Genomic DNA, 26,108 nt, shown 5'->3' with positions numbered 1-26,108 from the left:
ATCAGGTATAGTAACTGGAGCAAGGATCAGGTATAGTAACTGCAGCAAGGATCAGGTACATTAACTGGAGCAAGGATCAGGTAAATTAATAGGAGTGGGGATCACATACACTAACAGCAGCAACAATCAGATACACTATGAGCAGTGACAATCAGGTGCACTAATGATGATTAGGCTGATGATTAAGTACAGCAACCTGGAAAAGGGTATATTATCAGGTACAGTAACAGGAGAAATGATTATGTACAGTAACAGGAGCAAAGATCAGGTACAGCAACAGGGACAGGGATGGCTAGTACAAAAATGGGAACCGAGTCCAGCACTTAAAGGGGCTGCCCACTTTATAGTAAAATTGCTCAGTGTACAGTATTAGTAAGTGTGCTCAATGTATACACTGACAGCAGCTCCCTGTGTACCTCATAGAGCTAATATCAGACTCCCCTCCTCCAGGCTGGGCTGCCCTGATCTGTCGTGTTTTGGTCCATAAGATGGCTGACATGGAGGAGCATGTGACCATGTCCCGCCCCCCAGTGTCCACCACTGAGCCTGTATATGTCTATGGAGGACACAGTGGACAGGGCATGGTCACATGCTCCTCCATGTCAGCCATTTTATGGACTGAAACAAAACAGAGCAGGGCAGCCCAGTCTGGTGCAGGGGGGTCTGATTTTAGCTCTATGAGGGACACAGGGAGTTGCTGTCAGTATATACAGTGACTACACTTACTAATACTTTGTACTGACCTATTTTACTATAAAGTGGCCAACCCCTTTAAACAAGGAATGACTTTACCTTAGAACTTCAGTGCAATACAGGTTAAATAACATAGGTGCAGGTAGAGGCATTGATAGTGCTTGAGGTAGTGACTGAAAGTAGAAGGTAGAGGTAGAAGAAGTGTTGCTTGACTTGAGATAGATTTAAGGACTATCTTGGGGACCTTGCCTAATTTGTTCAGTATTCTGCTGGGATAGTGTGAAAAGTGGCTTAGCGCAGCAGAAGAATAACTCCTTGTATTCATGGTTAGAAGAAGTGAACAGAAGTAGAAGACCGCCTTTTGCCAAACGAATTCAGAGACTGTCATGTTTGGTAACACGAGTCCCAGGCTTGAACAACTGGATGAAGCTAACCCCTCAAGATTACCGAAGAAGGACAAGCAGATACCAGTGGAATACTTCGACTTAGCCCCTTTGTTCCACTGAGGATAAATCCAAGGCGTAGACAAGGTTGACCTAAGGTGATAGTTACCCCATCCTTAGGCTTAGCAGAGCATCTTAGCTTGAAAGTCTCTCTCTCTGACAAACTGTCTCTCACCAACTCCAGTACTGACTAGAGGACCATACCAGGGCCCTGGCCTAATGCCAGGCCTTGCTGAAGACTGCAGCAGCAACTCACTGTCTGACTAGACCAAAGACAAAAGACGCTCCCACCAGGAACTAACTCACTTATATAGGGGAGTCTAACCTCCTATTGGTGGGGAATATACTAGGATTATAAAAAGGAAAGCGTGTTATAGGACAGGAGTGTGTGTGTGGTACCTGAACTAGAGATTGGTCAGAACTGACCATACATTAATCAGCAGTTAACCCTTACACCTTCAGCTGTGCCTAAGTAACAAGGGAGAGTGAGACGTCAAGTGGTGATAGTGTGCAAAGTGCCTGCCTTGGGCACCTAACAACTCCTCTATATAGTTTTTAAAACACATGTGTCCAGCCTTACCTTTTCATTAGATAAGTGATTAAATGGGATTTCCCATGGCAGCCTTTTACTATAATATACCCATATGTTAGCAGTTTACTCTAGAGCAGTGCTTCTCAAACTATTTCTACTGGAGCCTCACCCAACAGACCAAGGCAATGCCTGGGCCTCACCAGACTGACCAAGAGGATGCCTGGGCCTCACCATCTGTGGTGGAAGTCCATTTAAAAGCTGAAAATAATACTAGGGCTGCCTTTCACCCATCTCCCAAGCTCTATATAGTAATTAAGCAAGTACAAAATCAATTAATAATGTTGCTAAAATGGAGATTTTAGAGGACTGTGCAGATCATACTGTAGTTAGTTTTGTAAAAAACTGGCTCCTTAGCTGGGCCTCACCAACAACTAGGGGCGCCTCATTGGTGAGGCCCACCTCACAGTTTGAGAAGCACTGCTCTAGAGGCCTCATTTTGATGACAGTCAGTGTCTCCTCTCATACATTTACATAGGGTTTACACTATATCTATTAATCTCACAAGATACAACTCTGAATATGCTGAAATTAGAGGTAAGGTTACGATGTGGACACATCTGTAGCTCAAACTACTGACAGGTCCACTAGTGAGGGATGACTTTTATTATTTCAACCTTACAATCCTTGGACCATAGAACAATATACTATTATATTATTATTATACTAATAATATAGTACCCATTATAGTAATAAAGTACCCACTTCCATTAATATACTGAATCCCTATTATTTACACTTTGGTCAGTGGCATACTGTTCAAGCATGATTGATTATTCTTCACTGTGGTCCTTATGCCTTATAACAATTGCCTGTACGGTAAATTTTTACATGACCTTGATGCCAACTGGCAGACTCAGTTCTGTAATAAACTTTGACCTTTGGTCAAGGAATAGTATGAAATTGTCTACTGAAATATTAGGAAGTGGTGAGCGATCACATCATCCTAGGGCCTAACCTACTGATATCAAATGTTAGATTTATTAAGGGGAATCACTGCACACTAAGAACATTAAGCTTGGAGGCAGCAAATAAAGTGCTATAACATAACAATAAAATAGAGAAGTTCTTTCATGCAACATCACAACTGTATTAGCAATTCACTGTATAGACACTAGTTATTCCCCTATGTGTTCAGAGTTGTGTCCTACGGCTACCTGGCCTTATATTGTACCAAAGGGTTTTTAGTTAAATAAATGAGATAAAATACTGGGCACTATAGATGGAAGGGTCATTGAATCCTATGATCTGTAATGTCCTGATCCAGAACTGCAATGTTATAGAATATATTTTCCTGTTGGTGTCGGGCAGCGGTTTGCACAATACACACTGGCCCAGAGAGGAGCGGGCAAACCACTGTCTGGTTCCCGAGCACGTCGCCAGTCTATTCCTTAGCACCATTTGGGCATTAAGCACTGGGGAGCGAGCCCCCATAATCAATGGAGCTGAATCACAGAGGGGAGATCGTCACACTGGGGGGCGACGGGCCCACTCCCAGTGCTTCATGTTGGGCTGGTCCCAGGGAATAGCCTGTCGCCATGCACAGGAACTGGCCTACGGTTCAAAAAAAAGGACGGAGCCACTGGCATCACAACCGGTGCCAATCCGTTAATGTAAAAAGCCCATTGCAATGTACCTAGTGGTTTATTTGCTTTAAGGCCCTATTAAACTAAGTAATAATGTGCCCAATCATGCCGATGCGGCAGATTATCACTTTGGGTAATAAAGACAACGATCAGCCAAGGAGCCGATCATCAGCTGATCGTTGTCTTTTAACCTGCTGAAAAATCAATAATCCAGTGCCGTCTGCACATCGCTAAGTGTAATTGCGATTTGCAGCCAATGGCTGATGGCTGAGTAAAAAAAAAGTAAACTGTATACAAATCTCTCCATGCTCCCGGTGTTCTCCTCATTTCTGTCAGCTGTCTGCAGCCGCTGCTGGAACTTTAGAGCCGGTCTCTGAACCAATCAGTGGGCAGAAGTAAGGAGAACACCGGGAGCGTGGAGAGGTTTGTATACAGTTTATTATTTTATACCTAAAGGCAAGGGCTGCACAGACATGGCTACAGATATTTATGTACAGCCCTTGTTCTGAGATTATTGAGGTGTGTAATAAGCGAGCACTCATCTAGCAAATGGGCGCTCGCTTACACTAGGCATCGGGCCTACTTACTATTACATCATGGTGATCACATGCCCATTCGCCAATGCATCTACTTGATCAATGATGGTAAGAGCAAGCATAATGGCCATGAAGTGCTGGTGGGGGGTGAATGATGTATAAATTTGTCTGTTTGTGTCTGTCTCTCACTTTCTTTCTCTGCTGGCCAGCAAAACGTCTTTCTACCCACTGTTATTTCTACAGACAGACAAGTGCAGCACATCCCACCAACACACACATCCACCAGCATACAAACAGCATCAGGAGGAACCAGAAGGGAGGGGGTGCTGGGTTTATATGGAGCACTGACCTGATTACTGCCAGGTGAGACTGAGCTGGAGCTATGCAGCTATACTGGGTTTTGTATTCCTGGTTATTTTGTGTATTTCTATGCTATTTATTTTCACAATATGTATTATGATTTTATGCTGTGTAAGAAAAGGATATGTTTGTAACACTTTTATGTTTAAATGTAAACCCATGTGTATATTGCTTTAAGAGTGTTGCATTTTGGGTAAATTTGTATATAAAGACACCTGGAACCTCTAGGCTTGGAGAGAGTCTGGCTTAGAGTATGTGAGCTGGGAAAGGTGAGGTGGCTGAGGGAAAAGACGTCCACTCACCTCCCGGTTCCAGCGGCGGGTCCCACATCGCGGCGCTCCAGTGCCCGGTTCCTGGTGTCCTTTGTTCACACTGGGTGAGTTGTGTCAGGTATAAGGGCCGCCTTTATCCCCTTCACATAGTCATAAGAAATAAAGATAATGACACATTCACTTTGCTTTTGCTTTTCATATATTCATCTTTGCAACAATCAGCAATTTTACTAACTTTTTATGAATCACCCATGTGCACATAGATACATCAATGGAACTCCGAACTTTGAGGAAGGAGCATGGGGATCACGAGTAAGCACCAAAGAATAGCACCATCTCCCATGTAATCGATCTCCACCATCACTAACAATTCATCTATGAAATACCATTTATGGCCATGTTCACACAACATATGTTTTACATAAATCAAGGCTGTTGTTGCCATTTACAATAACTGCCATCATTTATGAAAAACATATGTTGCATTTGAATGAATGAAATCCCTGGGATTCCATCGGACTGCACGAAAAACTGACATGCCGCAGCCACTCGCTCCATTGTGTGCAGCAGTGAATTGTCAATTTTTTTTGTCATTTTAATTTTTCAACAAAAGAAAAAAAAGAACTGAAAGAAACAAAAAACATTAAGCAAAAAAAAATAAAAATTCTGAACCTAAAGCAAAACCAAAACCTAGAGGGAAGAATAAACCAGAATGAAAACCAACAAATAAAAGTGCAAATGTCTGCTGGAAACTGTTCCCATTATGTCATCCTGACTGTGAGGAAGAAGTCTGAATAGAAGCCTATGTATCGTATACAGTGTATCTCCCTCCTTCTTGGGTGGGGTTCAGCTTATTTCTTCCTGGTTGGAGGAGTAGCTTGCTATAGTAAAAGGTTAAAGGGAATGTGTACCCTAGATTTTTTTTGCTGATTAGAGCCAGATACTGATAATGTCAGGACAGGGAAGGCAGGGACAAGACATGACAGTGAGCCCTGATGCTCAACATACCAACTGTCCTTACTTACTTGCCTCAACCCGCCCTAGGCAGCCGTGGACAACCACGAAGACATTCCCTGTGCTAGATACGTGCACACAGAACAAGACAGACAAACACAATATGGGATAGTCAAACAGGCAAGGTCAGAACCAAACGGGCAGCGCAGTACAAAATCAAGTAACAATCGGATAGTCAAAAGTCAAGCCAGAGAGCAGGTGACGAAGTCGAGCAAGCAGAGAGAGTTAGGACAGGGATCGCAGGAAAAGACAGGGGGAGCTGGGACCAGGGTATGAAACCTAATAGCCAGCGCTGAGAGACTGCCTCAGCTTTCTTTTATGCTGACCAAGAGCCCGGTCCGGATCCCCATTGGACCGGCACTCTGATCTTCCAGGTTGCACACAGCCAGAGAAGCCAGTCAATGACACAGACCCCTCAGCTGCATATTAAACTCCAGCAGAACTCAGCTTAACTCCTGAATTGACCGAAGTTGAGAAGCAATCGGGTGTGACACACAAAAGCAAAAACCAGGCCCAGTTCACACCACGCTACTGCACATTCCTGTCAGATACATCTTGTTCTTGTTCTTGTTTTCTTATCTGTTTCTATTTTCTAATATATGACAGGATCTGTCCTATTGTAATGAATAGGAAACATTACCGGGCATACTCTGTCACCTTTGCAGAGATCATTCCACAGAGAAGGGGAGACAAGGTTATGAGCTTCATCTATTGACTCTATCGACTGGTGTCACCTGTCTCTGTAATGCTGTACAGATCACCTTACAGCAGCCTCCTACTTATCATCACAGACAGAACAGAAATTTTTAACTTAGTTTTAGGGTTAGTGGTAAGAAATAAAACTGCAAGATTTTGGGATTATTTTATAATAAAGATAGGAAACCAGAAGAATGGAGTATGTTAAATTAAAGGAGAAATCCAGCCACAGTATAAAAAAACAAACAAATGTGTTTTGGTCAGGGATTCTACTTACCAAATCCCTGCCAATGTATTTTGCCAGAAATTGTCACCCTCTCGGGCCCCCAGATGCCTTTTCCGAACACTCCTGGCCCGCTCCACTTACTGTTTTAGCACAGAGCCGCACTTTGCGGTTCCCAGCATCCCTCTGGGCACGAGTCTGTTCCCCCTGCAACTCCCATATCCAGTTCCCCCTTCCACTGATTAGTGTACAGCCATACAAGGGAGGCAAGGCAAAGTCGGTAAAGCCTTTGATTACAGTAAAGTTATAAGTTATATAACTTTAGATTTACTAAGGATCTTCTGAAGAAAATATTTTTACCAGACTTCTTCTTTAATGTCTCCTTTTAAAGTTTATTACATGTCAAGGTGACTGATGTGTTTGAGAAGACTATGAAAGCTATGTGAATAGAAGGAAACTAACAGCAACTGTATAAACTGAGAAGACTTCACAATGACTTTTCACCCTCTTAGAAGCAATAAAAAAAAGGTTACGGAGACAACAGAGAAATACCAGCCATTCCTATAATGTTTCAAAATTTTCTTTCCCCCTAGTATTTAGTCCCTGTAAATAGGATTATGTCTATAATACAGAGGTTTTATACTGCGGTGCAGAATTTGATTTTAATGAAACTTAAAGTTAAAGATACTTAAAGGGTAACTGTCATTTAAAACATCTTTGCATAAATCCATAATCAAAACTCTGGTTTTATTAGAAGAAAGCTTCTTTATGTACTCACAAGGCTGCTTATCTGTTCATTAACAAGAAAAAAATATCCACATTACAGAGAAGAAGAATGAAGATTGGTTTGCTCTTCCAATTATAGTCTATGGAGGGGGGAGGGGCCAAGGGGGATGAGTGAGCAGGAAGAAGAGAGAAGCAGCCTGTGCACTGTGCAGACTTTGTGGCCAAAGAAAACACTGGGTTCAGATGTTAGACTGCTCATTGCTGGTTTGGGAGCTTCTGACTGTTTTCTACAATAAGGTAGGATTGCAGGATCTTGTTTTTAGTGTCTATACAGTGTATAGGAAGCAACACAGAGGCTAGTCTGCATCCACACTACATATATAGTCCTGCTCCTCTTGTACATACACAGGACAGCTGATCATTCCTTTTTCAAGATGTCTGCCATAGGGGGCAAGTCATGTGACCTGATACACGTTCTGCCAAAATCTGTGGTCCTAAATGTAATGTATATTACCACCAGTCAGACACAGTGTTGTAAGGGGAGGGAGGAGGGCAGACATAGAGACTGTATGGGGAGGGCCCCTCCTGCTGCCAGATGCCTAACTGCTAAACCCAAGCCCATGAAAAGGAGTAAAGAAAATTACTAATTTTTAGGGACATATGCAATATTAAATTATTTATATATAAAGTCATCTTCATCAAAACACATTTTAGCTTTATAGAAGATAAAAATATTAAGTTACGAATTTTTCAGAGGTTATCTAAAAACAAACTGAGAACAAGATCAAACTGAGGACAAGATCATCAAACTAATCGTTACACTGGGGGCTCGCTGGCCCCCAGTGTGACGATCTTCCCTCCCCATTAGAATCAATGGAGCCAAGTCACCGTGGGGGGGGGGGGGGGGGGCGGGGAATCTGCGGTGGGCCCACCCCCAGTCCTTCATGCCCTTCATGCCTGGCCAGCCCCCAGGCCCACCAGCGCTGTGTGCTGGAAATTGTGGTTCAAAATAAGGACCATGCCACTGGTATCGGCATCACTTTAAAGCTAAAATTGTAGCTGTTTATGCCGGAGGACTGTAACCTTCAAAAATTGTTATACATTAACAGAGTAAAGAGAGAGAGAGTGAGTGTGATGTCAGGCGGAGCGGCTGCAGAAATCCCTCAGCTTCCCCTATTTAGAACATATTAGCATTGTGGGATCTTTTTCATTTATTAAAAATAAAATACTGAACAGAAAAAAGTCCATAGGATTTACAAGAAATTCTCCATTTATTAGAAGTTCATGAGTTCTGTATGGTAGAGCTGCCTACAGAGGGGTACGCAGAACATATTAACCTGTCAGCAGAAAACAGGAGTAAATGGAGTAAAGGGCTTCATATCAAAATTCTGGCTATACCTATATATCCTCATAGTCCTTTCCATTGCCAAGATATAAGCTTTTGTGTTAATATGTAGATGAGACTTAAGTGTCCAGGGGGCGTTCCCCAGTATAAGGTTTCCAGGTAAGACAGACCCATGTTCTCTTTATCTACTGGCTGCCTGTTACATAGGGTAGGCCGATGTATGGAGGCCATGGGGCGGCTGTAAAGAAGAGATGGACTGGCTTACCTTGGCTTGATACCATGCTGGGTAACACCCCCTGGGCACTTATGCCTGATTTGCATGTTAACAATATATAGCTTATAGCTCAGCAATAGAAAGGACTATAAAGAAAAGAAAGGTATTCTTGGTCTCATGATGATTACCTATAAGCTTATCCACCTGCTAGCAGGTACACTTTAAATTGCCAATGATTTTCCTAAAGGGGTAATCCTATTTTAAGAAGTTATCGCCTAGGAGATAATTAGCTGAATGTGGCAAACTGCTGCTCCATTTTATAGGGTAGCCTCAGAAACAGGCAAGTACAAAAAAGGGGAACCCAAAAGTGGAGATATATGTGTGATATCCCACTATTAGTGTCTCGTGCACACGTCACAAAGTTCTCACTTCAGGTAAAGTGGTGATGAGGTATTCTAAAGTTTTACCACTAGGTGTCAGTATCTTCTATATGCCTATGTTCTTATATGCACAGCTGCAGGAAGTTATGGGTTAATGTTTGTTATGCCATGTGTTTGTTGCTAACTAGAGATGTTGCTAACTAGAGATGAGCGAACTAGAGATGAGCATGCTCGAGTCGATCCGAACCCAAACTTTCGGCATTTGATTAGCGGGGGCTGCTGAAGTTGGATAAAGCCCTAAGGCTATGTGGAAAACATGGATATAGTCATTGGCTGTATCCATGTTTTCCAGACAACCTTACAGCTTTATCCAACTTCAGCAGCCCCAGCTAATCAAATACCGAACGTTCGGGTTCGGATCGACTCGAATCCGAACCCGGTTTGCTCATCTCTATTGCTAACCAATAGGAGGGTCTTTCTCTTTTTCTACCTATCCCTGTTTTCTTCACACACTTACCCCCTGAAGGAGGAGTTAGTTAGCCCTGTGTGGGAGAAAGTGAGCAGTTCAGTTCAGTGCAGTCTAGTCTAGATACAGTAGTGTATAGATGCAGCAAGAGACAACCAGTTCTTTCACAACTACTACTATATCTACTATGTAGTGCTAAGCACTTTAAAGGGAGAGGTCACCGAGGAACATCCTAACCCACGCCGAAAACACCCCCCGATAGGACAAAGCAGCCAGTACTGAAGGCCTACATATCCTATTGCGCAGTGCAGGTAACTGAGGCACTCCTGGACACTTAACTACACCCAGAGAACCACTACTGGGGCTTGTATTACCCTAACAGGACAGCTAGCTCATAACTGTAGTAAACTTCTCACTACAAAGTATATCTTCAGGTTCCAGCAAAGTACACAGCTACATTGGGTTGGGGCTCCTTTGACTCACTCCTCCACTCTACTCTTCAAAAATCGCTACAACTACATCTCCTCCACTCTACTCTCAAGTACCTCCTCAAGCACAACAAGGTCAAGCAGCAAAAGACTATGTGAAAATTTATCTATGCTGTAAAAGTGTATTGTTATATTGAAAAACTTGACAATAAAGCTGTTCTATTTTTAAATCACTGGGACTCTGTGATATTCTATACGCACTGGCACCTATACACACAAACCGCAAACCTAGGGTTTCTTTTTCCCCTTTCTGTGGGTGGCCATACCGATAGTCCGGGTGGTTCAGTTGCCACTCAGGACTGCAGTGACAAGAGGCCAAGGGACCTACTACAACCCGGCAGGTTACCGACCATTGGGGAACACAGCCAGCCACACAAACAAACAGGTACCAACATAACACCTGTGTGCTGGACAAGCATGCGCGTCACAACACTAACACCTTTGGCTGAGCTGACACCACCAAACCAAGAACCCCACCTCAAGGGTTAAGCACTGCATACTGGCTGTTACTCTCTTACTGGAACAGAACCAGACTCTTATAGGTCAGGCCCTGGACTCCTCTTAACTGCACTGAACCAGGAAACCCCTACCTTATATAGGGTAGTGTGACAGGAAGTGTGGGTGAGAGAGAAAGTGATGTACAGAGAGAAGGCACTTGTGATTTGTCAAACATAAACAAAGCTAAACCTTTTCACACATACTGCAGTTGAACACTGGGGGAGTGAGACAACTAGTGGAGTGGAAAACAGCAGCTACCAGCACTGATTGTGGCACCTAAGAGCGTAAGGTTGTGTTCACACCACAGAATCCAGGTGGATAACCTGCTGTGGATTCTGTTGCTCGCACCCGTGAACATCTCCGTCTGTGCCATAGACTCCATTTTATGGGCAGGCGGATTCTGCCATCCACCCAAAGAATTGACATGTCAATTCTTTGGGCAGACAGCAGAATTCACCTGACCATAGAATGGAGTCTATGGCACGGGTGGAGATGGACGCGGGCACAAGCGGGGGCAAGCTACAGAATCCACGGCGGGTTAGCCGCCCCGATTCTGTAGTGTGAATGCACCCTTATCTGTATAAGGTTCTGACACCTGTTAGTTCTGACACCTGTTAATTAGTTTTTTTCTCCCCTTTAAATATATTTTCTCTACAAACTTTACTGAATAAATATCACAGAGCAGTATATAGTGTGTCCTAACCACCCGCATTGCATTGGAGTTGAGGCGGGTGATGAGAGCGTAGGAAGATTAGGCCACCACCTCCGGGACAGAAGGATCTGCTGCCTGAGGTGGAATACTCATTCCGCCTAATGGCAGAAGCCATATGGTATATATAGTCTATGTTTTTTAACCCCATAATCAAGTTAGTTTTATGTATTTTATAGGATATAGGTAAAAACCTATTCTTGCAATAACAATCTTTACCACATGGTGTGCTGTGTATACTACAAGAAACTAAAGCACAACATATTGGTGAAACCATGAACAGCATGTTATGCTTTGCCGTGCAAAAAATGGCCAGTGGTGATGCACTGCTTAAGGGTACTATTACATGGAACAATAATCGGCCGAATTGGCCCGATTCGGCTGATTATCGCTCCGTGTAATAAATGCAACGATCAGCCGATGACAACGATCATCGGCTGATCGTTGATATAGGTTAGAACCTATTTTCGTCGGGCGCCGACCGCGTACCGCTGCGTGTAATAGCGGTGCGTGGACGGCGACTAACGATATACATTACCCATCCACGTTCCAGGGCTGCTCCTGCCGTCCGCTTCTCCCGGGGTCCCGTGCGCGGTCTAGCTTCACAGCGGCCTGTCAGCTGGTAGGCCGCTCAGCCAATCACAGGCCGGGACCGACGCGGCCTGTGATTGGCTGAGCGGCCTGTCAGCTGATAGGCCGCTCAGCCAATCACAGGCCGCGGCGGTCCCGGCTTGTGATTGGCTGAGCGGCCTACCAGCTGACAGGCCGCTGTGAAGCTAGAGCGCGCACGGGACCCGTGGTGAAGCGGACGGCAGGAGCAGCCCTGGAACGTGGATGGGTAATGTATGCCAGTTTAGCAAGGGCTGCAAGGACATCAGTAACGATGTCCTTGCAGCTCTTGTCAAACGATTATCGGGCCGTGTAATAGGCCCAGTAAATGAGCAACGATCTAGCAGATCACTGCTCGCTTACAGGTATTATCGGGCCCTGCTCGGCCCGTGTAATACCACCCTGAGGCTGAGGCCACCGTAAGACGAGGAGAGCAACACATGCAGCAGGATTTATGTAAACCATTGTGTATTTCTAAAGGCAAACAGCAGAACTTACAGAGCAGCTGCATGTAAGAAAAGAGAAAAGCATAATAACTGAAAAGTGATTGAAAATGAGTAAAATAAGAGACCTGCAGAGTCACTGACCTATATGTGTTGTGAAATAGTGAATCGATTTTCTTGAGGAACAAGGAAACAAGTGGACCCAAAATACAGAAAAAAGGGTGGTTGTAACTTAAGTAACCTTAAGAATAGGTAGAGATCCTCAGGAATACACTAGTAGGGTTGACCTGGTTAGGAAGATGACCAGGGTGACATCCAGAGATGAGCGAATCCCTTGGAAATTTACTTTGTGAATATTCGGGCGAATTTGCGAATATTCGCAAATCGCATGCAAATGAATTTTTATTAAAACTGGCAAACTGTAGTAGCTACAATAGTGGGACTATTACAGAGTAGTGATTTTTTTCCAACGGCTGTTGCGGTGACAGTGTCAAAATTGGGAAATGTAAATTTTTTTAAAATGTCAATCAGCCTGTCAATCACTCGATTTTCACCATGGACAGCAGTGGACGTTGGTGGATCAGTCGAGTAATATCAACGTTCTCCCAGGACAGCAGTGGACATTGATAAATAAGCACCCAGTGAGTTATAAAGATGAACACTGTGTTCACTGTGACTTCCTATAATGCACACCCAACACCCAGTGACTTGGTATAATGAATCCCAATCCACCCTCCTCTCCTCTCTGTCCCTTTATCTCTGTATTTCTCTCCTTCTCTAACTGCCGGCTACAACCTACTCTCCACTATACACAGCCGACTGGCCGCCTCCGGGAAGCCAATCACCTTATATGGGGGGGGGGGGGATGAGGTTTGCAGGTGACGTTAACAATGTAATAGAGAGTTTTTTTACGCGGATTTGCAACTGATCTGGTCAGTTCCTAACATAGATAGAGGTGGCCACAGATAGTGGCAGTTGATAAGTATTGGAAGACTGGAGATTTTTAAATAGAAGTACTTTACAAATCTGTATAACTTTGCAGTGTAGTATTTTCCTACATATAAGATTACTTTTTAACCAGGAAAATCTTTTTTTAAAAGTCAGAGGTTGTCTTATAGGACGAGTGTCATTTTATAGGGTGGGTCCTGAAAGACTGGAAAATCTGCAGTCGCCGCATCCCCGTCGTATGCGGCAACTCGATTAAGGGCAGATTGGTGTGTGTTGGAACAGAGGTAGTATCATACGGTGAGTATATCCCAAACTCTATATTTTAACTGGAAAAGTTGGGCTTGTCTTATATGCCCATCGTCTTATACTCCGGAAAATATGGTACCTTTTTTTTTTTTTTTTTTTTTTAAAGCTGACAGTGTTTTCTGGCCTTCTGATGTGTATGTGACCTTATAACTTTTTCCCAGCCGTTGATATTAAAGAAGAGATGCAACATGTTGGATTTAACATGCAACGTCTCTTCTTGGCAGGATAAGCCACTCTCAGAGCTGCTTTGGCAGGCACTTTCTCTCCTCTCCTCTCCCTACTCAGAATAGCTTCTGTGGGCATTTGTATGCAGGGACTGTAAGAGAAAGCTGTCGAAAGCTGTACTGTATACCAGTGATTTTCAACCAGTGTGCCGTGGCACACTAGTGTGCCGCGACACATGGTCGGGTGTACCGCGGGGAAAGTTCCCCAAACTATGGTGCCCCTGCAGATCGCCCCGCTGCTGCTGTCCGCCTCACCTACTGGCCACCTGTAGTGCCCGGACGTGCTCCTCCTATCCAATCAGCGGAGACCGGGAGCGTGGTGCGCCGCAGCACACCACGCTCCCTGTGTCCGCTGATTGGAGGAGCACGTCCGGGCCCTATGGGCGTCCAGTAGGTGAGGCGGACAGCAGCGGCGACCATCTCAGAGGAGGTGAGGAGGAAGGGGGGGAGAGAAACCTGGGGATGGGGGAGAGAAACAGGAGAAAACAATGGGGGAGAGAAACCTGGGGATGGGGGAGAGAAGCATGGGGGAGAAACAGGGGGGGAGAGAAGCATGGGGGAGAGAAACCTGGGGATGGGGGAGAGAAACAGCGGAGAGAAGCAGGGGGGAGAGAAGTTTGGTGGAGAGAAGCAGGGGGGAGAGAAGCATGGGGGAGAGAAGCACAGGAGAGAAGCAGGGGGGAGAAGTATGGTGGAGAGAAGCAGGGGGGAGAAGTATGGTGGAGAGAAGCAGGGGGGAGAGAAGTATGGTGGAGAGAAGCATGGGGGAGAGAAGCACAGGAGAGAAGCAGGGGGAGAAGTATGGTAGAGAGAAGCATGGTGGAGAGAAGCATGGTGGAGAGAAGCACAGGGGGGAGAAGAAAACAGGCCCAGGTTTCACACTGAGTGAGTATAAATACATTTAGAATCTATATTATTAACTATATGTATAATATGTACTGTTTTAGTGTCATTTTGTGCCATTTTGGTTGGTGGTGTGCCCCGGGATTTTTTAAGTATAAAAAGTGTCCCGCGGCTCAAAAAAGGTTGAAAATCACTGCTGTATACAGTAGCTGGATCTCCACTAGGTGGCACTAGACAGACAAAAGTTATTTCCTCTCAGAGGACTATTTTGCATATCTCTATCACAACACACTGACTCAGCTCAGGCCCCTCCAACTAAAACAAGAGAAAACTTGGGACACATGAGAAATAAGAGGGAAATGGCAGAAACCCAAAACAGGTTGTGAAGTATGAGCTTCTGTATGTGCAAAGAAGGATATTTGGCAGAGGCGTTTATAGCACATGGAGATAACCTTTAATTCATCTACATTGTTTACTATGTCTTTCAAATTCGGTGCTCTCTACTGCCACCTCTGTCTATGTCAGGAATTGTCCAGAGCAGAAGAAGTTTTCTATGGGGATTTCCTACTCCTCTGGACAGTTTCTGAAACAGACAGAGGTGGCAGCAGAGAGCACTATGTCAGACAGGAAAGAATACACCAATTCCTGTAGGACATACAGCAGCTGATAAGTATTGTAAGACTTGAGATTTTTTTTAAATAGAATTAATTATAAATACTCTGTAACATTCTAGCACCAGTTATCTGGAAAAAAAAAATCTCTAAATTCTCTTAGCAGCAAGATTAGCATTGTTTGGCTCATCCATGAGGAACACTTCTATCAAAAAGTCTACAACTCCTGTTAATGTTTGGGGAAAAATAAAGCTGCTTTCTTCTATAAACAGCGCTACCCTTTCCCTCAGTTTGTGTGTGGTATTGCAGCTCAATTCTATTGAAGTGAATTAAGCAAAGCTCTATTTCCACACACAACTAAAGTACAGTATTGGTGCTGTTTTTGAAATTATCTTTGTTCCTTCTTAGCCCCCTTAAGGGCCTGTTGATACAGACCAAAAGAGGCAGAATTTCAAGCAGGGCCTGCAACAATTTTGCCCCTTTTGCTCTGTGTGAACAGGCCCTTAAGATAGAAATTTTATAATTAGGAAACTCAAATTCATCATTTTCAGTTAATGGATGTGGAACAAAGTCTTAGTAGTTATGCAAATCTTAAAACAAAAAAAAAATTCAAGTCTCAATTTATGATTTAAAAAAAATGTAAAAATAAATAAAGGATATAACATAATAAAATAAATAAGCAAACAATGTAATATAATAACATACATAAAAGAAATCATTGTTCTTACCTTACTAGGAGCTGTCTCACCTTTGCACACCTGCCACATCTGATGGTGACTCATGCCTGGCCGTGTCCTCATCTATAATTAGACTGACCCACTCCTCCACCAATCAGAAGAGACAAGCGCATTCCATCCCGCATTGCATAAGTCACATGTGTCATTTTTTTTTCCATTTTTTTATATCTTGGAATTTCCCATAGTCACAAGACTGGAAAAAGAATGGAGCATTTGACAGTGAACTACTTCTAGATCTTGGTGTTACACAGTTCAGGTACAATCCTAACATGCAAGGCTTAGGCCTTCACATATCTGAAAGTCTATCGCAAAATGTAACTTTATTATCCTCCTTCTAAAAAAACAAACAAAACTAAGATGTTCTGACCCCTATAACTTTGTTTTGTTATTTTCTAGAAGGCTGTGTGAGGGCTTGGCATCATTTTCGGGAAGGATGAAACTTTTTGATCCATTTTTATGGAATATAAGGTAATAAAATGAACAACGCTCGGCATCGGATTCCCGCTGTCTGCCCGCTCCGTGCAGCGGGCGGATACAGCAGGAGGACCGCCTGGAAAACTGGGATACAGCCTATGGCTATGGCTGTATCCCAGTTTTCCAGGCGGTCCTCCCGCTGCATCCGTCCGCTGCACGGAGCGGGCAGACAGCGGTAATTATTGCAGAGGGTTCGGGTTCGTACGAACCCCGTCCGAACCAGGTTCAGACCATCCCTAATTAGTGGTATTTATAATGCTAGGATGAGGATGGCCTTGATTTCTGCTGGAGAATACTCTATATCTGAATTAACGCCTCCAGGCAGGAATGTACTGTATCTAATGTGAATATAGGTCCCTAGAAGAAGCTTTGAATACCAAAGAATTATTGCAAAATGTTTCCATGCAGTTACCCATGGTTGCATATAGCGCCCCCTAGTGCTGCGTCTTCATAATTATTAGAGCCAGCACCTTAAGCTCTATGTTTGGCAAAGGGGACAGCACATCTACCACACCAAATAGCTGTGCTTAACAGGAAATGTTTCTGATTCCAACTTTCTGTACCTAGGATTTCACTGCATTGAGCGCTTTCACTGTCAGCCGGCAGTGTTATCGTTTGGCTGGTTTCCCTGAGATCAGTGATCTGTTTCTGGCTTAACTAGGCATTGCTCCCACCTAGCCAGAATCCTGCTCCACGCTGATGAGGGGCAACACCCCGAAACAGCTCTCTGTGGATGGATACCTGGCCTTGGTTTTTCTCTTGTCATTACATTGACTTATAGGGCCACTTAATATGGTGGTTTTGGTGGTTTCCCTACAGGAGCAACCCCTTGGCTGGGTCCTTCCCGGAGGGATATCTGGCTAGTCCTGTGTTTCGAGACTCTTGAATGAGGCTCCATGGGCTCTTCTTTTGCATGTTCATATTTCCCAGGGAGCAATGCACCTAGGATCCCACTGCATGGAGCGATTTAACCGGCAGCCGGCAGTGTTATCGTTTGGCTGGTCTCCCTGAGATCAGCGATCTGTTTATCTTATGGCTTTATTAGGCATTTCTCCCAACTAGCCAGAATCCTGCTCCACACTGATGAAGGGCAAAACCCCGATACAGCTGTCTGTGGATGGATACCTGGCCTTGGTTTTTCCCTTGTCATTACATTGACTTATTGGCCACTTAATATGGTGGTTTTGGTGGTTTCCCTACAGGAGCCACCCCTTGGCTGGGTCCCTCTCGGAGTGATATCTGGCTAGTCCTGTGTTTCGAGACTCTTGAATGAGGCTCCACGGGCTCTTTTTTTGCATATTCATGTTTCACAGCGAGCAATGGAATAAAGCCTGTTCTTCATCTGTAGAGGAAACTGGTGATGAAATGATCACACGTGTCACTATAGTATCATAGCAATTGTATCAGTGCTGTGTATTGTTGGAGCAGCCTAGATCAATGTCTGAGCATGTTAAATGGATTGATACTATTTTTATTGGATAGAATAATGTGAAGAATGTGAATTCACTACAATATTTGCCATATTTTACCATAGGATTATTGCATTTATTATGCTATAAGAATAACAATGAGAACTCTGTATCTGAACCAATAGCCTCTAATGTGAAGAGCCCCTAAATAAAGCCTGGACTGCCAAGAAAATGGGCATTGAAAAATGTTTCCATGCAGTTACCCATGGTTGCATGGTTACCCCTTCTGCTGAGTCTTCATAATTATTAGATCCAGCACCTTAAAGAGATTTTTTTTTCTTCTTTCAAATCAACAGGTGTCAGAAAGTTATAAAGATATTTAAATGACTTCTATTTTAAAATCTCAAGTCTTCCAGTGCTTATCAGCTGCTGTATGTCCTGCAGGTAGTGGTGTTTTATTTCCAGTGTGATGTAGTGCTCTCTGCTGCCACCTCTGTCCATCTCAGGACCTGTCCAGAGTAGGAGAGGTTTTCTATGGGGATTTGCTGCTGCTCTGGACAGTCACTGAGGTGGTAGCATAGAGCCAGACTGGAAACAATCCACCACTTCCTGCAGGACGTACAGCAGCTGATACATACTGGAGGTAGAGATGAGCGAATCAGCCGGACTTCTGGTTCGTATGAATCAGAAATCTCGGCGGCTGACTCCCACTGTCTGTTCCCTCTGTGCAGTGGGTGGATACATTGTAAGGAACGCCTGGAAAACTGGGATACAGCCATTGGCCTTGGCTGTATCCCAGTTTTCCAGGCGTTCCTTACGATGTATCCACCCGGAGGGAGCAGGCAACGGGAGTCGGCCGCCGAGATTTCTGATTCATACGAACCAGAAATCCGGCTGATTCGCTCATCTCTATCTGGAAGACGTGAGATTTTTAAATAGAAGCAAATTAAAAATCTGTATAGCTTTCTACAACCAACTGATCTGAAAAAAAAAAAAAAGATCTCACTGGATTACCTTTTTAAAAGGGTTATCCAGCACTATAAAAACACGGCCACTTTCTTCCAGAGACGGCACCACTCTTGTCTCCAGTTTGGGTGCAGGTATTGTTACTCAGTTCCATTGAAGTGAATGGAGCTTAATTGCAAACTACACCTGAATTGGAGACAAGAGTGGTGCTGTCTCTGGAAGAAAGTGGTCATGTTTTTTAATGCTGAATAACCCCTTTAGGCTCTGTGTTCAGCACCAGCGACAGCACATTGAGCATGTTAAATAGCTGTGCTTTAAAGAAAATGTTTTCATTTGCAACTTTCTGTATTGATAACTGTTGAACCAAAAGAGATATTACAAATTTGACTGTGGAAGGCAATTTCTGAGTCAACTCTGGTCTTCTAGGACATGCTACATGACCACCTTCCTACTGGATAAACTTGCCTTTGATTCAATATGGTGGTTTTTGTTCCAGTTATAGCCTAGATGACAGCTCCCCTCACCCATTACTGGCTGGGGTATATAGATTTCTTTTTCTTTTTTGTTTATGCAATAAAGGGATGTCCTTAGACTTTTGCCTCATTGTACAGAATGTCAATCCTTAGGCAGAGAATCCTATTATTAACAGCACAGGCTTTAGTGTAAGCTGTTCTTTATCTATAGAGGAAACTGGTGATGAAATGGTCACATGTGTCACTAATAGACTTGTATTTCTTACACCAAAATGCACCTACATTTTTAGGCATCCTGGCAGTCAATGACAATTCTTATTTCCCATAAGAGAAAATTATAGAAATGAAAATGGCCAGTAATGGACGAGCATAGCTTGTGATAGGACGAGAAGTAGAAGATCTTTAATGACGATGATTCACACATTCCCATAAATCTGATGTAACAGGTCACATTACTCATCGGTCACATCTACTACTATGTATTAAAAGTCAGAGATCTCCAGGTTCATGGAAGCATTACTGTCTTTATGGTATTAAGCAGATATGAACATTTAAAGGGATCTTTAAATCTTTGATCTTTGAAAAAGGTTTGGTGGGTGCATGCTGATACCTGTACAGAGGTATGGTTAGCACCATGGCTTCCAAGCCAGTCATTGTTGGGTTATGGTAGCCACGATTCATTGGCCTCTCCACCATTCTTGACCGGGAGAAGGAGACCAAAGTGTAGGGTTTGACCCCTTTCAGACGGTGAGCAGTGGGGTAGTTTTTTTTTTTAGCTGTGAGGAAGCAATTAAATGGCTTAATTTTTAAAATCTATGTGGGTCATGAGGAGAAGTGGGACTGGGTAGGGCGTAAAGGTGACAGAGGGTCCTAAGTTCTAGTAAGAAGCCTTTTAGAAGTTGGCGTATTCCCACTTTGCTTTCTCCTCTTGAACTTTTTGACTCCACTCATCCAACTAGGTGTATTAGAGAATCACACTGTACTACAAGGTGAGGAAATACCTTAAACATGAGGAGAGCTGTATTGCATCCAGAAAACATGTGGTCACATAATTTTTAAAGCTTCTATTTTCCTATTGCTTTTAACACAGACACTTAGAAGAAAGAAATCTCCGGGGTCTGGTCTGGGGTATGAATTAGTGTAGGGGTTTGTATACCTTAGGGGGTGATATGTACAGTATGTAACATGGGATATCCCATAGGAATGGGTAGCACCTAAAGCCAAAGATTTTGCATCCCCTCCCCAAACCTCCTCTATATCAAAACATAGCAAGCTGGAACAGATTGTCAACAGATTCCCTTTAGTGAAAAATTCCCATTTAACTAGTACTATGGCCTGGTAGGGACAATCCCTTCTCATGAAAAATGTACCCACATATCCCCAAAGATTTTACTGATCTATATAGATATGTTTCAGATCTGAAATAGCGTTGGACTATATACACATACCTATATATTGGAATTTCTACTCACTGTAAATTCTCTTTCCTGTAGTCCGAAGCAGCAGCACAAACTAACACATTATGTGCTGCTGCTTAGAACAAAAGGGAAAGAAAAAAAAAAAAAAAATATATATATATATATATATATATATATATATATATATATACAGTATATATATATATATATATACAGTGGCGGTCTTCGGCACCAAGCACCCCAAGCGATCGCTTGGGGCCCCCAACATCTAGGGGGGCCCCCACGCCCCACTCTTGTGCTCAAGACCGCTGGAAAGGGCCGCTGCCCCGCTCGCTGCTGCCATCTGAATTGTAACTATAAGCACTCGTAATGAGCGCTCATAGTTACATGCAGCAGCACTGACAGGGCGGGAGACATTGACTCCCTTCCTGTCAGTCACTCTTGTGGCCGCAGGAAGGGTTTTCCCTGCGGTCACAAGTGGCAGCTTTGTCCTTGTGGTGGCGGCGCTCCAGTGACATCACTGGAGCATCGGAGCCAGGACAAGGGGAGTGCGTCCCCTTGTGATCGCAGGGTTATACTGTATACTATATGGGAGGGGGAGCACACAGGGGTCTGTTTAACTTGGGGAGTGCACATCGGGGGTCTATATAAAAGGGGGGAGCACACAGGGGGGCTATATAACGGGAGCACACAGGGGGGCTATAGACTACTGGGGCTTCACAGAGGGGTCTATATAATACTGGGGGCAGCACACAGGGGGTCTATATACTACTTGGGGCAGCAGAATGGGGTCTATATACAACTTGGAGAGCACACAGGAGGTCTATATCCAAGTGGGGGAGCACACAGGGGGGCTATATACTACTGGGGGAGCACACAGGGGTCTATATACTACTGGTGGGGCACACAGGGGGTCTATATACTATTGGGGGAACATACAGGGGGTCTACAGTATATACTACAGGACACAAGGGGTATATACTATTGGGGCATCTTCACATCAGTGGTGTTATATCTTAGAAAAAACAAGTAGGATCCCTTTAAGGCCTTTGGCATTAGTCAGTGCTAGTAATGAATCATCCCATTCATGAAGAGGAAGTGTGAAAAGTTTTATAAACAAGAGTTCCCTTTGCTTTTAAAGCTGTGATGAGTTTATATATGGACACGGCCAGTACACTGGCTCTGACAACTGCTTATCAAAAGAGTCAGGCAGTGAAACTCCATCACACTCTACCCCTATCTTCACCAACATTATCTGTTAGTGGAGAGTCATGAAGCCCCCATATATCTTATACTGTCGGCGGAACCTGACGCAAGCCAACTTTAGTATAAGGTGTAAGGGTACCTTCATAATAGGCTATCAAACCTGGAATAGTGGGGGTCTGACTCGTGACACCCTGCCGATCAGCTGATTAAAGGGGCCGCTGCACTTATGCAGCTACTGTGACCTCTTCACTTCCTACCAGATACAGCTCTGAATGATGGATAGTGGCTGCATGGGGTTTCATGTATTCACTTCATACCAGGCCCTCTTATATGGTGAAGTGCAGGCAGTCAGACTCTCACTGATCTACTATTAGTGGCCTACCCTGATGAGAGGCCATGAATTGGAAGACCTGGAAAACCCCTTAAAGATTATGTACCACCTGGTACACCCTATTTAACCTAAACCCACTGATCAAACGGCGCCGGCACGGGGAAGCCGGTGGAGCGGTCCGTTTTTCGGACCGAGGCCCGGTTCCCATGCACGGCGCTGTTCTATGCAGAGGAACCGGCCGGTGCTCACGCCCCAGTGGGAGGTTATTCCCTCCCCTGTATGACGCAGCTCCCTTAGAATGAATGGAGCTGCGTCATACAGGGGAGGGAATTCCCTCCCACTGGCGGCGGCCTGGCCAGCCTCCAGTGCTTGAGCACAGGCCGGTTCTGGTGCATAGAACGGCGCCGTGCACGGGAACGGGGCCTCGGTCCGAAAACGGACTTTGGCACCGGCTTCCCCGTGCCGGCGCCGTTCGATCAGTGGGTTTAGGTTAAAGAGGATGTACCAGGTGGTACATCCTCTTTAAAGCACCATATTATACGTGTAGATCACATGAAAGCCTCTCGGTGATTGACAGCCCTGTAATGAATAAGAAATCAGTAGGTAATGCTTTAATTACTAGATCAATGGCACCTGGCAAAAAGATGGCGGGCTGGCATGAATTATCATGGTAGCTGGGAGCCTGACAAAGGCCGCCAAACCTGAGACCATGAGCTTCTACCTATTAGTCCATGACTAAGATATCACCTATGGATTACCTGTCCTTGTATTCCAAGCAATTGCTGATTCACCACAAGATAACATTTTAAATGGAATGTAGCACCCAGATTTCTTTCTATTGATTAAAGACAGATATAGGAATACAATCTATTTTCTGATAGTACTATAGATTGAAGAGTAGCGTTGAGCAGAGATGCTGAACTATTTAGGTTCGTATATTTCAGTCAGTATACGTATATTTCAGTCAGTGTATTTCAGTCAGTATTGCAACCAAAACCAGGAGTGGATTAAAAACACAGAAAGGCTCTTTTCACACAATGTTGAAATTGAGTGGATGGCCGTCATTTAATTGCAAATATTTGCTGTTATTTTAGAACAACGGCTGTTATATTGAAATAATGGCAGTTATTTACTGTTATATGGCGGCCATCCACTCAATTTCAGCATTGTGTGAACAGAGCCTTTCTGTGTTTTTAATCCACTCCTGGTTTTGGTTGCAATACTGACTGAAATATACATAGTGTGAACATAGCCATAGGCTGTATCCATGTTTTCCAGCCGCCAGGAGTCAAATCCCGAACGTTCGAGTATGGAGAACAGTGACGAACCTGCACAGTTTAGCATTTCTGCTCAACTTTGTGAGATGAACAGCCCAGACCCCAGATTTATACATTGTACATAGCTAGTCCTGCTCTCAGCTGAGAAGTGATACAATTGTATCCAGCTTAGACAATGCTCTGTGAGCTCTACAGCCTGGACTTCAGACTGATACATTGTACATAGCTAGTCCTGCTCTCAGCTGAGAAGTAATACAATTGTATCCAGCTTAGACAATGCTCTGTGAGCTCTACAGCCTGGACTTCAGACTGATACATTGTACATAGCTAGTCCTGCTCTCAGCTGAGAAGTAATACAATTGTATCCAGCTTAGACAATGCTCTGTGAGCTCTACAGCCTGGACTCCAGACTGATACATAGTACATAGCTAGTCCTGCACTCAGCTGAGAAGTGATACAGATGTATCCAGTCTGGACAATGCTCTCTGAGCTAAAGAGCATTTACTCTAAACTGGAACACTACCAAAGAAATTTGTGTTGACGTTACATTTAGCTCACAGAGCATTGTCTTGACTTTTCAGCTGAGAGCAGGATTAGATGTGTAGAGAATTGCTGCTTTAGATATCTCCTATGATTTCACAAACTGAAGGATTTAAAACATTAATGGTGCATTCACACGTACAGGATCTGCAGCAGATCCGCAGCAGGTTTGATGGCCTAGAATTGATTTGCTTTGAATCTGCAGCTTAAATCTGCGCCATCAAATCTGCTGCAGATCCTGTACGCGTCAACGCATACTAAGGGTAGCTTCACACATATCGTATCGCAGTGGATTTTCTGCTGCGGATCCACAGCAGATTTGTCTACATGAATGAGCACAGCATCAAATCCACTTTGTAAAATCTGCTGTGAATCCGCGGCAGATTTGATGCTGTGTTCATTCATTTAGTCAAATCCACTGCGATACGGTACGTGTGAAGCTACCCTAAAGGGGTATTCTCATCTCAGCTAATATAGTTATACTCGTTGAGTTAAATAATTTTGCAAATACATTCATTTATCAAACTTGCCTCCTCCTACTGATATGCTGCTGTTTCCCTCCCATTTTTGGGAGTTTACAGACCACCACTCTGCTCTAAAAGCAGTGGTCTGGCTGATGTATATACAGTATATCTGCTATACATATTTATATATACTACACAGTATATACACACTATGGGGGAGATTCATCAAACATGGTGTAAAGTAGAATTGTCTTAGTTTCCCATAGCAACCAATCAGATTCCACCTTTCATTTTTCAAAGAGTCTGTGAGGAATGAAAGGTGAAATCTGATTGGTTGCAAGGGGCAACTGAGACAATTCTACTTTTCTACTTTTGATAAATCTCCCCCTATATCTCTATACAACTACATTATAGCTATACGTATACCAATCAGATCCCTGCTTTTAAAGCAGAGTGGTGGTCAGCAACCTAAACAACGAGCTGTCACCAATGGGAGGAAAAGAGCAGCATATCAAGAGAAGGAGGCAAGTTTGCTAAATGAATGGATTTGCAAAAATATTTAACTTGATAAGCTCTACAAGTATAGCTGTCTTAGTTGAGATAGGAATATTCCTTTAGGCTATGTTCACACTACGTATATGTCCGGCCGCATATTTTCGCTGGGAATTTACGCAAGTTGCGGCCGGCTATGTACGGACCGCGAACTTACGCCCGTAGTCTACTTACGCTTCCCGAGCTCCCTACGTAGCGATCTGACAGCGGTCTTTTACTTGGAAATCTTCGCCTAGCCCCGGACACCCCACAGAACCTTTTGGATCGACACAAAAAGCTTGCAAAATGAAGAAATCACCACTACGTACGGGACCACATGTAACGCTATGGGCGTAAGTTACGGCATTTTCGTCCTCAAACAATGGTCTGGTTCATTTTTTACGGCGCCGCATACGATCCGGGCGTAAGTTCGTACGTAGTGTGAACTGTGCCGCCGTACATCGTATACTTTCCATTGTACGCAAACTACGTAAGTCTCCGGCCGCTTATTCACGGAACACGCTACGTCCAGAGCCTTACGTAGTGTGAACATAGCCTTAAGCATATTAGATCATTTACGCAGTTACGATAATGTATTTACATATAACAGGGAAATCCCTCTAATATATTGATGAAGTCTTATTTTGGATAGTCGGTCAGCTCTTCATTCATCCCATGGTAGTCCGGTAGGGCTGGTCAGGCTTCTCTGCGGTCCAGTTTACTCATGACTCAATAAGGGACTTTCCGAAAACGTCATTGTTGGCACACAGTGTTCTCCAGTATAATTACCAGCTGTAGTGTTCATATAAGCTTTTTCTGGTCCTGGAGGCTGAGACCAAATGTATGTTAATAGCAGCAGAGCATTATACCCAACCTACTGGACTCCAGAGCTAAAACTGTATATTCACCTGCTGACGCCCAGTGGCGATGGTACTACACTAAGTCATTGCAGTGTTGGGGTTATGAGTTTAAATCCCACTAAAAGCAACATTTGCAAGGAGTTTGTGTGGGTTCCTCCCACAATTCATATTGTGAGCAATCTCTGAAAAGCACTGCTGAG

General features: G+C 43.9%; 1 protein-coding gene across 3 annotated transcripts in view; it reads right to left on the bottom strand.

Annotated features, from left to right (window-relative positions):
- Window positions 1–16,017, bottom strand: part of CD86 (CD86 molecule) — a 92,816-nt gene extending 76,799 nt beyond the window's left edge. For 2 of the 3 annotated variants that reach the window (XM_069945675.1, XM_069945674.1), the window contains exon 1: window positions 15,951–15,992. The gene's annotated coding sequence lies outside the window, so the exon portion shown is untranslated. Of the gene's footprint in view, window positions 1–15,950 lie in introns of all 3 variants that reach the window. The other variant, XM_069945676.1, reaches the window with a different exon arrangement.
- Between the last annotated feature and the right edge of the window lie 10,091 nt (window positions 16,018–26,108).

This window comes from Dendropsophus ebraccatus, chromosome 11, assembly GCF_027789765.1.
Source record: "Dendropsophus ebraccatus isolate aDenEbr1 chromosome 11, aDenEbr1.pat, whole genome shotgun sequence".
Taxonomy (NCBI): Eukaryota; Metazoa; Chordata; class Amphibia; order Anura; family Hylidae; genus Dendropsophus; species Dendropsophus ebraccatus.
The sequence above is the reverse complement of the archived record's forward strand: the minus strand, read 5'-3'. Positions and strand labels throughout refer to the sequence as shown.